This window comes from Coffea eugenioides, chromosome 3 (assembly GCF_003713205.1).
Source record: "Coffea eugenioides isolate CCC68of chromosome 3, Ceug_1.0, whole genome shotgun sequence".
NCBI lineage: Eukaryota > Viridiplantae > Streptophyta > Magnoliopsida > Gentianales > Rubiaceae > Coffea > Coffea eugenioides.
In genome coordinates, this window is record NC_040037.1 from 24,197,274 (window position 1) to 24,209,201 (window position 11,928).

Below are 11,928 nucleotides of genomic sequence, written 5' to 3' on the forward strand. Positions count from 1 at the left end.
TGGATGTTTTCGAAGGGCTTAGACCCCTCTCGATGTATTATCTTAGTTGATTAAGTGAATGAATTTTTCCTCCTTGTGTGCTAAGTAACTTAGGGTGTACGTGAGTGATGGTTTAAATGGGGGGGATTCAGCAAAAGACGATTTGCATTTGGTGATTGTTGGTTGAAATTGCTTCAGGTATCTAAGAAGATTTCGAAGGGAATTCCGGCGCGAAACCGTAAAGGACTTGCTTGCTCATTTGCTTTTGGTTGTGGTGAGTGTCAAGTGCATGTTTCTTGATATCTTGATTTGAATGATACCACGTGTTATGTGTTGAATATTGAATTTGATGAGGCGAGAGTGTACTTTATCACACTCGTCCTCCCTTTCTTGAATAATCTTGTACTTGCTTGGTTGACGGAGTGTCAACATTAGGAAATCGTGGTTCAAAGGTACCGGCGTAGCATGAATTGTGGATTTAGCTCCTGAGAGCTTCTTATCTTTTATTGGTAGTGCTTTTGTTTCTCTTGTGAATTTTTACGTCAATATCATTGCTACCTTTCTTGATTTACACTTTATCAATGTTAGTTGTGTATATCTTAGTCCATAACTTTTGATGATTACAAAACAACTGGATGTTACTAATATTCTTTGAAGAGATTATTTCAGGAAATTAGAACAAAAACAAGGTCAAAGATTTGAAACCAAAACAGGATCAAAAGATTGGCAAATTGCTGAAATAGCTGTCGGACGCACAAAAGGGCCATATCGGACGGCCGACAACCATTGAGTAACTTCGGACGCATGAAGAACTCACACTCGGACGTCCGAAGATAATGAGCCAAGTCTTCTATGATCAATGATCTCGATCGGACACTCAATACCTCAGTACCGGACGTCCGACAAACGTTGCGGTACTTCGAACGCAATACACTATGAGTACCGAACGTTCGAAAGAAATAATGAAGGATCTGCAAAGTTTACATCTTACCTTCGGACGTATATTGTGGAAGGACCGGACGTCCTAAGAATCTCAAAAAGATGTCCTGAATTCACTGTCTTCGTTCGGACGCAGAAAATCAGAGTACTGGATGTCCGACACCACCAACGGCTAGTTGACTCTTCAACTGTCCTCTATCCGTTGACAGTATTAATTGAAGACTTTTTGGTCCCCTATAAATCGTGAATAGTCAACTACTTCAAAAAAAACGTTTACACTTTAAGTTTACATCAGATCTTGAGTGATTCAAGTGCAAGAATACTTCAAAAAGAAGATTTGTACTCTTAGTTGTGTAATCTTCATTTAGCTTTTCAAGTGTGATTCAGTTTCTTCAATAGTGTAGCCTTGTGAGTGTTATCCGAGTGATTATAAAACTTCCTTGCTTGATCAAGTGAGACTTGAGGCAAGGAGGAAGTGATCATTCCTTTGTACACAGGAGATTGGTTGCAAATTGATCAACTTGAAGAAGCTTGGTATATAAAGTGATATTCAAACTTAAGTCAAGTTTGAAACTTGGTTTGCCTTTCTATCCCTTTACTTACTGTTTTGCAATATATATTGCTTATTTCTTCTATTCACAAATCACCTGTGCTAATCCGTTAATTGTTTCTTTGTGAGGACCTTTAGAAAAAGAAAGCAAACTCTAGAAAAAGTGACTCATATCTCGGCTAGTTTTTAAAGAACCTAATTCACCCCCCCTCTTAGGTTGTCTTTGATCCTTACAGTTGGTATCAGAGTTTGGTCTCCTAGAGATTAAGCTCAATCGGCTTGGGAGTAAAAATGACAACCAACAATGCCATGTTCTTTGAGGGACAATCTGTCACTAGACCTCCAATGTTCAATGGGTCAAGCTATGTGAGTTGGAAGGAGAGGATAATCATTTTCTTACAATCTATTGATATTGAGTTATGATTTATTGTTAATGATGGTCCATATGATGCTTCTATTATTGATGATAATACTCATTGGCCGAGATCAAAAACAAGAAATGAGTTGACTGTTGAAGATAGAACTCATCTTACTCTAAATGCCAAGGCTATGAATGTATTATATAGTGCTCTAAATTCAAATGAGTCCATTAGAGTCAAAGGTTGCAGATCTGCAAAAGAAATTTGGGATAAATTTAGAGAAATCCATGAAGGAAGCGAGAATGTGAGAGAACAAAAGAAGTCCATTCTGGTCACTAAGTATGAATCCTTTATGATGGAACCTCATGAAAACATTGACAAAATGTACTGCAGATTCAATGATCTTATCAAGGATTTAGAAGTGCTTGAGAAGAACTACTCTCTAGGTGAGAAAAACAGAAAAATTCTGAATGCCTTATCAAAGAATTGGGAGAGTAAAGTGACTGCCATAGAGGAAACTAAAGATCTAAATATCCTACCTATTGAATCTCTTATTAATTCTCTAATCTCATATGAGTTGAAACTCAAATCCAAGGTGCAGGAGAAGAAGACACAAAGGTGAGGAGGAGTATTGCTTTGAAAGCTTCACAAGATGAAGATGATACAGCCTCCCTGGATGGAGAAGACATGGAAGGTGATGACAGTGACATTGCACTCATCACAAGAGGTTTCAAAAGAATACTCAACAAGAGGAGATTCAGAAAAGGTGGTCCAAGCAATTCCTTCTCAAATCAGTCCAACAACTTGAGAAATAAGGGGAAACTAGAGTTTAACAAAAAACAAACAGATAAATGCTTTGAATGCGGGCAACCTGGACACAATGCAAATGAGTGTCCAATAAGAAGGAAGAATGAGAGCAAGATTGAACGAAAATCAAGGTTCAACAATTTTCAGATCACCTGGAATGACTGCAATTCAGAAGGTGAAGTCGAAAAAGAAGAGAAATCTGCCCAAGTGATCTTCATGGCCATTGGTGATGAAGAGGTAATTACGTGTAACTCTCTGACGGATAGTGACAGTGAATCTGATGATGATGTTAATTCATTTTTAGAAAAAATGCACAACAGTTTGAAAGAATCCTGTGTCAGAAACAAGGAACTAAAACAGAAGATCAGATTTTTAATTCAAAACAATGCAAATCTTTATCGACAAAACAAACACTTAAAAAATGAATATGAGAATCTGAAAAGGATTGAATTAGACTTGCATGCTAAACTCAACAGAAAAATAAATGTCTATGATATACTCAAAAATGAACAAAATTGTTTGAAAAGAAGAATGAATGAGCTTGGCCAGTGGCTACAATATCAGAAACAGAATTACTTTCAACAGAATGTTGAAAAATCTTACACTAGCACTCATCAGAATAAGTTAAATTATCATGCAAATGATTTTACCATCTATAAGATGTCGCGCCCCACTTTTCGAATGTGATGAGTGTGTGGTGTGAGATGTGAGTGTGTAGTGTGTGTGTGAACGTGTGCAAAATGAAAATAAAGGCCATGGGACTTGATAATGCGACGGTTTGGCCATATAAAGTTCAAAAGGGTTTTTGTATCAAAATGGAGTCGCCACTTGGTATAGAGTTAGGGTGTACCAAGTCACCCAAAAATGATTTTTGTTTTTGAATGAAAAAGTAAATAAACCCTTTTAGAGAACCTTTGGGTCTACGTAACCAAAAAAAGAGGGATCGGGGGTCACATTTGACGAAGGGGAAGGCAAGGATAAAAATCCAAGGCATCCCTTCGACCTAGCCAAGGCTAGTTGCGTGATTTAGCCCCACCTTTCCTAACTTTTCTACCAAAGATATGTATTGCATGTTTTGGATTTGACTAGATGAATGCAAAAAGAAAAGAAAAAAATGCAAACCTAAATTCTAAAATGTCTCTTGTAAGGTTTTTGGTCCCAACCACATGAGTTGTGGCGGCCAATAAAGGAAAACCTTATAGAGGTCGATTAATGCAAATGATGGCTAAAGTGCAAGTGTGCAAGTGTATAAAATGGTGCACGTGTGAAATTGTATAAAAAATCCAAGTATTTGTGTGCAAGTGTATGAAAAGGTGCATGTGTGAAATTGTATGAAAAATCCAAGTGTTTGTGTGCAAGTGTATGAAATATAGTGATAAGTGCATGTGGGTGTAATTAAGTGCAATTTTGTGAAGTAGAAATCAAAATGAACAATAAGGAAAGGAAAAGTGATGAGGAAATGTGAATTGGAAAAAAATGAGTAAGTGATAAATGAGAATGAATGAACCTAAAGGAATGCATCAGGTCGGGTATGGGAATGACTCCTAACTTTTCGACTTCGATTTTCCCTTTGATTAGAAAGCAAAACTAACGTGCTAAGGCTATCGAGTAGCCACACTCGCTCGTTTCCCTTATCAGAAGGGGACTCTTCAGGCAAATGTACCCTAACTAGCATGAGATGCAAGACCTAAAGTGAGGGGAAAGGGGAATCGAGGAGCATGCCAGATGATAAAACTGAAGAGAAATGCATGATGTGTAGTGAACAGGCAAATAATGCATTAATGAAAGTCAAAGGGAAAATCCTATTGGGTCTAGCGTTGGACTAGCCCTTTCTATGAATTCCTACTAGCATTAGACTAGTGGAAACGATAAAAGAAGTCACAACTAGTGTTGGACTAGTGTGGTGACGTACATTCATCCATTCCATTCATTCATGGCTATGAAAGCAAGTAGACATACCAAATACTCATAAACACGTAGCACGTAACATTTAGCATGCTCGACTAGATGCAAAAACCTAATAAAGCAAATTAACACATAGCAACAAAAGCAAGCAATCAAGCTAATGAACCTATTACATTTGCTAGCTAGGCACATGTCTTCAATAGGTCTTCATCAAGTGCTTTCCAAGTCCTATCTATTACAAGCCAAGAGGTGTACACATACCCCATAAAGAATAACTTAAATAAAAAGTAAAAGTAAATGAAATAAAGGAAAGGAATTAAAGAAAGGCAAGGAAAGCAACGTAGACATGCAATTCACACTTAGCACGTAGGAGCACATAGGAAAAATGAAGTGCAAATAAAAAGGGTAGAGTTTACCTCCCTTGGAATGGAGTCCAAATGAAAGAAAAATGGCTTCAAAACAATAAAACGGTCAAGGTACCACTTTATTTGGGAAAATTAAATAAAATAAGCAAACACAAGCTCACTTGGTCATAAAGCCCTTAAAGTCATGAATTAAGTGCAATTTAAACAAAGCATAGTAGTTAATTGAAGCAAACAAGGAATGAAGTTGTAAAATTAAAAACTACCAAGGACCAAATTGAGGAGATTATTCAATTGATTGGGTCATAGCAGCATTAGTTAAAAGCCAAGGGGTCAAAGTGCAATTTTTTTTGAAAATTTTTCATGCAAACCATGCAAGCCTACGAAACTCATATTCCTGTAATTTTCCAGCAACCATTCTTTTAGCAATCTTTCATTTAGCCCAGATGCATTTGTACAAAGCAAACCGATGGATTCAGCGACTCAACTTGCACGCAACAACTTAGAAGAAGGTTATGCAAAATCTGGAAAAAACTTTCATGCAAGGCTCATGAAGAAACTGAGATTTCTGCAATTTTCCAGCCAATGTTGCTTCGGCAACCTTTAAGCTTTCCAATGCAATGCAGATTTCATGCAAGATTTAGGATATAAGCTAGCAAAAACCATCACTCAACATCACTTAGCACATAAACATTCTCATTCACAGAATCCAGTCATGAACCGTGAACCATTTAAGATCAAATGGAGGCAAATGAAGAACCAAATAGAGAATGTGTGCAGCAGCAGAAAAACAAAACCAGCCTTGTAACTTCTCGGAATAAAAACAAACTTCACCATTCAACAAGAAGGCCTATGATGAAGCCACTCAAACGGATTCTACCAATTCAACAACCAAAATCTAATGCAAGACTTCAAATTATCACTGAAGGTTCAGTCCTAGCAACGGAATACAAATGCAACAAAAGAAAGATTGGAACTTGCGTCAATTGCCAGCCAGGCGCTTGGCAATGTTGTTGCTGCATTTCATTTCCTTTAACCGAGTTCAAACAGACTTATACTAGTTCAACAACTAAGCCCAACCACAAAGGCTCTAATCCATTGTCATACCATTCCCCAAAACATAATCATCTGTCTCCAGGAGATCTGATCAAAATAGCCAAGCATGAAATGTAACGAAACAACAAGACAGATTCATCCACTTCACTTAAAATCCAGCAACAGCGCAAAGGAATATAAACATTTATTGACTCTAACTCAGAACTTCGAGAAACATTATAAAGCCCAAACACAACAGCAAGCACGATGCTAAGAATAAAATGGAAAGGAGAACAACAGGGAAAAAACACCAAGGCACTGCCGCACATACACAACTAGAAGAAAACATCAATCAGAATTGCCCAGAGTTCTACGCCATTTTTCTGGATTTACCTGGGTGAAGATTTTGCCGGTGGTGATGGAGTGCACGGCAATAGAAGGAGAGTAGCAGCGGAAATGACAGCGCCACCACTTCAGCCAATGTCGACGATGAGATCCTCTGGGGTTGCGGCTGCTCTGTGTTTTTCCTTTTCCTTCCGGCCGCTACTACCGAAGCTCCCTTCTTTTTGTTCCAGTTCAAAGACCGTTCCTTTCCACCCTCCACCTTGCTGGTTCTCCTCCAGCTCTCAGCCCGTAAACCCTCTTTTCTTCTCTCTCACTCTTCCCCTCCTGTTTCCTCTCGTCTTCTTCCAAATCTCAAGTTCTGGTTTTTCTTTCGTTTCCCTCAAGCTTACTGGTCTCTCGTTCTTTCCAGCTTTTTCAGTCTTTCTCTCCTCACCTCCCCAGATTCTAGCCGTCAACTTTCTCTATTTTCTCTTAGCCCGTTAACTCTCCAAAACTCCTCTTTTTCGGCTGTCAATCTCTAACTCCCCCTTTGCGGCTACTCTCTTCTTTTCTTTTTATACCGGAACCTCTACCCTAAAACCTCAGCAATCTCTGCTATATTTGCAGCCAAGGGCTGCCCGAACCTTTCTTTGCAAGCTGCGAAAAAATGCAGCTTGCTGTCGCGTGTTTCCTTTTTTTTTTTTTTTTTTTTAAAAAGTATAATATAAATATAGATAACCAATTACCTACTAATGAATAATAATAAAAAATAAAAAAAATAAACGCAGAAATGCTAACGAAATGCTAATTTTCTTTCTTTTTCTTTATTTTTTCTTTTTCCCTTCTTTCGAGAAATTTTATGCTGAAACGTAAAAACTAAAAAAACTAAAACTAATAAGTGAATAAAACTAAAACGACAAATAAAAAACTAAATGCTAAAAATTGGTGTCTACAGTTTGCCCCTCTTTGTCTGAGTTTTGGAAAAACTTGAGACAAAGAAGTAGACACCAAATGCTTACCTGTGTTATCTGGCTGCGAATTACTCAAACGATGGGGACTGACCCCTGACAGAAAATTTTAAACAGAAAATTTTAAAAATCGGACTGACCCGAACAGAATTTACTGACGGGATAGACCCGGACAGAAATTTAAAAACGGGACTGACCCGAACAGAAATTTAAACGGGACTGACCCGAACAGAATTTAAAACGGGACTGACCCGAACAAGAATTTAAATGGGACTGACCCGAACAGAATTTAAACGGGACTGACCCGAACAGAATTTAAAAACGGGACTGACCCGAACAGAAATTTAAACGGGACTGACCCGAACAAGAAATTTAAAAACGGGACTGACCCGAATAAGCTTTTAATCATGGGACTGACCCGAATAAGCTTTAAAATCATGGGACTGGCCCGAATAAGCTTTAAATCATGGGACTGACCCGAATAAAACGAAAATCATGGGACTGGCCCGAATAAAATGAAAATCATGGGATTGACCCGAATAAAATGAAAATCATGGGACTGGCCCGAATAAAATGAAAATCATGGGACTGGCCCGAATAAAATCTGAAATCATGGTGCACACTAGTGGGACAGACCCACGGCTAATGGCAATGACAAATGAAAGACACACTAGTGGGACAAACCCAACGGCTAGCGGCGAATGCAAATGAAAGGCACACTAGTGGGACAAACCCAACGGCTAGCGGCGAATGCAATTGAAAGGCACACTAGTGGGACAAACCCAACGGCTAGCGGCGGATGCAATTAAAAGGCACACTAGTGGGACAAACCCAACGGCTAGCGGCTAGCGGCAAATGCAAATGAAAGGCACACTAGTGGGACAAACCCAACGGCTAGCGGCGAATGCAATTAAAAGGCACACTAGTGGGACAAACCCAACGGCTAGCGGCGGATGCAATTAAAAGGCTCACTAGTGGGACAAACCCAACGGCTAGCGGCGAATGCAAATGAAAATGCTTACTGGCGGGACAAACCCAGCTCCAGCAGCGATGAAAATGAAATGCTTACTGGCGGGACAAACCCAGCTCCAGTAGCGATGAAAATGAAATGCTTTTGAGAATCGGACAGTGGGATCAAACCCGAGCCTGCCGAGGTTGGCGGGATAAAACCCAGTTCCAACGTGATATAAACGGTCGGGATAGAACACAGCTCTGCCGAGGTTGGCGGGATAAAACCCAGCTCCAACGTGATATAAGCGGTCAGCGGGACAGAACCCAGTTCTGCCGAGGTTGGCGGGATAAAACCCAGCTCCAACGTGATATAAGCGGTCAGCGGGACAGAACCCAGTTCTGCCGAGGTTGGCGGGATAAAACCCAGCTCCAACGTGATATAAGCGGTCAGCGGGACAGAACCCAGTTCTGCCGAGGTTGGCGGGATAAAACCCAGTTCCAACGTGATTAAAGCGGTCAGCGGGATAGAACCCAGTTCTGCCGAGGTTGGCGGGATAAAACCCAGTTCCAACGTGATTAAAGCGGTCAGCGGGATAGAACCCAGTTCTGCCGAGGTTGGCGGGATAAAACCCGGTCCTGCCGAGGTTGGCGGGATGAAACCCGGTCCTGCCGAGGTTGGCGGGATAAAACCCAGTTCCAACGTGATTAAAGCGGTCAGCGGGATAGAACCCAGTTCTGCCGAGGTTGGCGGGATAAAACCCAGTTCCAACGTGAAAAGCGAAGTTGGCGGCACTAAATCCAGGCCCAACGTGCTTTTTGTGAACAAGAAATTGAATTTGATTTGTCAAGAAGCAAGAAGTTAAACTTGAGTTTTTGATTTTTGACCTTTCTGATTTTTCGAGAGAATCTTTTTCCAAAAATAATTTGTCCTCAGTGTAGGGCCCTTTTTCTCTTCTTTCTTCTCTTTCTTCAGCATCGGCCTTTCACATCACCGGATGCTCCTTCGTCGATTTCAACTATGTATACCTGCACAGGGGGCTTACATGCATTCAAATTTTCATGAAAATGGCAGCGTGATTGATTTGAAAGTCTTGCTTGAGTCTTTGACGAAATCCTCAGATGGACTATAAAAAATTTGCCCCAGTGTGGGCTTATTTTGTGAAATCTTGCAAATAAAAATTTTTTGCCCCGGTATGGGCCCATTTGATTGCAAAAAATTGGTTTGGATGACTTTCCATTTATTCGAACACTGCAAGAAAGAAAATTTCATGATGAATTCCTCAAAATAATGCCAAATTACAAGAGATTTCTTCCTTACCTTAGCATCGAAGCTTTGGGTAATGGGCGTTATTTCTGATTTGGAAATGGGAGGTCAAGATTTGTCTTATTCATGTGCTCAGATGGTATGTAATCCCTTCAATACCATATCTTAGTGAAAGCAAAGAGTTTGTCACCCTTATTTCTTAAGAAAACTTAGTCAACGTATAAGCTTCATGGGCTTGCAAAATTTTTGGGTAGAAATGATAGCTAAACATGTGAAATCTGGTTATACCCTTATGATCATGAGTGATCGATGAATTTTTATGAGCATAATCCTCACTTTGGATTGTCACGAAGGAATAAGTCAACGATGGACTTTATTAGCTTGTAATTTGGCTTGAAAACGATAGCTAAATAAATAATTTTCAAAGGACATTGCACCGAAGATCGCATTTTTCAACATTGCCCTCATCTGGACTCCAAATTCTTGGACTTTGTTTGACTTTTTATCATCACCCAACAGCATCAAATCTTTTTGCATCTTTCTTTTGCATTCGCTCTCTTTTTCCTTTTTCAAAAATGCCCTCGCGGGGTTTCACATGAAGAGCAGTGTCAACCTCACACCTAATCAATTCAGTATACAGCTAAAATTTTTCGGCATCAGAAATTTTCTCGACAGGGCCACTGCAAAGAACAGAAGTCAGGGCTTTCGGCTTTTGTAATGGGGTCAGGTGGGGTGCTTAGAAAAGTCAAGGTTTGAAGGCAGATTTCAAAAGTGGTTTGAAAAATCTGAGATCGCACTTGTTGCGTCGACCCTATTTCAGGGTTAAATCAGAATTTGCCTCAGTTTATGCTCAATTGAGGCTTTTCACTTTCATTTTCTTTCTTCTTTTGACTTTTCGGCTTTTTGCCATTCCTTGAAATTTGCCCCAGTTTATTTTTGAACTGAGGTACTCTTTTCTTCTTTTGCTTTTGATTTTGTTGCATTTCACTTTTTCACTTCTTGAAACTTTTCCTTTTTCAACTCAAACTTGCCCCAGTGTGGGGTTTGCGATTCTCAGGGGTTTCCAAACGAAATATTTTATTCTGAAGGCTCAAAAAGGATAACTAGGGATAGAACGTTTGATTGGAAAAGAAGATGGCCTGACTTGTATTCCGTTCCTTACAATAACTCTGAAAGGAAACTTTCATTAATAGGAAATTTCTGGCATGTATCTGAATTAACTGCTTGAGGAAGACCCTTGTTCATCCATACTTGTGAAACATAGGCGATCCACGCGGACAAAACTCTTCTTTTTTTCCTTCAAAATTGGAACCCAAGTGGAATCAAATTTCCCCAATTTGCGGTTCCCTTCCTATTTTAGCATTTTTGCTTTTCCCCTCCTTATTCTAGCATTTTTTGCTTTTCCCCTTTTCTTTTCCCTTTTTCAAAATTCCTCAATCTCCTTCCCCAATGTGGGGTGCGATCATATGTGCACTCGAAAAGAACCATCAATTTTTAGCTCAAATGAGGATGCAAGGGATGATCAGTGTTTAGGTTGTAGAAATGATGGCCAAAGTATCATTCTTACGCTTCATGACAATCAAAGTAATGCAATGCTCACTGAGAACCCATTCCCTTTTGAAAGTTTTCCAATGTAGGGTAGAGATCATTAAGGCCTTTATTTGAAACGAAATTATCCTTCCAAAGGCTCAAATAGGAGAGCAAATGATAAAATCTGTATAGGTAGAGAAACGAATGCTTGAAATATCATTCCAAATTTTCAAAACAAACAAGGATAACGCACATTTTTGCTTTCACTTAGATGTGATTGAATCGGATTAGACACGGCGGACATTTTCAAGCAAAAGTTGCCCCAATTTGCAATTTATCGATCAATGTGACTGATTTTATTTTGGGGTTAAGTGAAGGAGAAAGGTATCTCATGGGCCCTCTGAGTGACCTCTTTCAATTTGGAGCACTCTTATTGTGTAGGTCGGATCACCAATCTAGTGTACACAAGGGTTTTAGAAAGCATATACTTGCGAATTTTCAGGCCGGAGGTTGAGGAAAACTCGATTTGGTCTTATTTCTCAAAATTCACCATGAAATCTCTTAATGAGCTCAATAAAGAATGAAATGTACATGAATATACACAAAACAATAATTGTCCAAAAATTTTATTGCTGAAAAAGTTTGAAACAAAATTTCTCGTTCAATTATGATACAAATGGGAATAGAAAATTTCTAAAGAGCTCCACATATATATCCTTTTTGTCTTCTTTTCTTTTGACACAAAAATATATTAACAAGTCAAATATACAGAACTTTCCTTGAAAGCAATCATGAAATCTCTTAGAAGCTCTTAGCCTAGAGCTTTCAGATGGATCTTTCATGTCCCCATTGTTGGATCTGCCCAAGAATCAAATAATACTTTCCAAACTTTATCGGATCAAAAATTGTTGTCCAATATAGGGAAATATTTTCATCTTATTGAAATAGTTTTATG